Genomic DNA, 1060 nt, shown 5'->3' on the forward strand with positions numbered 1-1060 from the left:
TATGAGGCTGGCGCCCTACTCCTTGAGGCACAGGCACTACCTGCTCAGCTATTTTTGTTGTTGTTGTTGCAGTTTCCTTGTTGTTTAGTAGACCCTGGCTGGGTTCAAACCCTCCTGCCTCAGTATATGTGGCTGGTGCCCTAACCACTGAGCTACAGGTGCCGAGCCTTAAAAAACATTTTTATTGTAGTACAATATACATAGCATAAAACTTACCATTGTAACTGTTTCTAAGTGTATTGTTCAGTGGCATGAAGTACCTTCACATTGCTGTGCAACCGTGCAACCATCACCACTATCTCCAGAAATTTTTCATCATCCCAAACTGAAACTCTGTATTCATTAAACAATAACTCTCTTTCTGTTTTCTTCCTAGCCCTGGTAACCACTGGCCCTTTTTCTTTTGCCATTCATATTCTTTTTTTCCAGTAAAATTGGGAGTGGAAATTTCTATATAGTACAATTGCTAATGCATTCATTTTTGGGGGAAGAAAGCAACTTTTTAATTTTCTATAATCATTGATGCTTTTTCTTTTGCATATTGAGAAGTAAGCTAATTTTGACTTATCAAAATATCAAGTTATTGTAACTGGCTGAATATATGTGATACAATCTCTGATTTATCAGCTCTTACATGTTTTTAGCATCATTTCAGTATTTTCCAAATCGATGATGCATAAACTAAAAGTTATTCATATGTGAAATATAATTTTTGCTCTTACAGTTAGTTTAACATAAAATACCTATATTTTGTGTTTACTTTAATATTCACTGCAGTGTTTAATATGCCATCATATTTTAACATATTTTTCTTAAGCATTTGAAAAGTATATTTAAATATTAGGTATCTAATAGTAACTTAGTTAGAAATAAGCACATTTTCTTCCCCTTTCTGTGCATGTAAACAATTTCAGAGTCAATGAAAATTCTAATAACACTATTGATTGTAAGAATGTAAGAAATTAAGTTTTAAGGCTTAAATTTTTGTTCAATGGAAAACATTTTCATATGATTAGAAATTATTATGGTATAGAAAGAATTCTTTTTTTTTTTTTTTTTT

At 31.6% G+C, this 1060-nt stretch overlaps 1 protein-coding gene across 1 annotated transcript in view; it reads left to right on the forward strand.

The window, feature by feature from the left end:
* Nucleotides 1–1060, forward strand: part of KIF14 (kinesin family member 14) — a 67134-nt gene that overhangs the window by 26270 nt on the left and 39804 nt on the right. The gene's annotated exons all lie outside the window — the stretch shown is intronic.

The sequence above is a fragment of the Otolemur garnettii genome, unplaced genomic scaffold (assembly GCF_000181295.1).
Source record: "Otolemur garnettii isolate 467f Iridium unplaced genomic scaffold, OtoGar3 scaffold00055, whole genome shotgun sequence".
Taxonomy (NCBI): domain Eukaryota; kingdom Metazoa; phylum Chordata; class Mammalia; order Primates; family Galagidae; genus Otolemur; species Otolemur garnettii.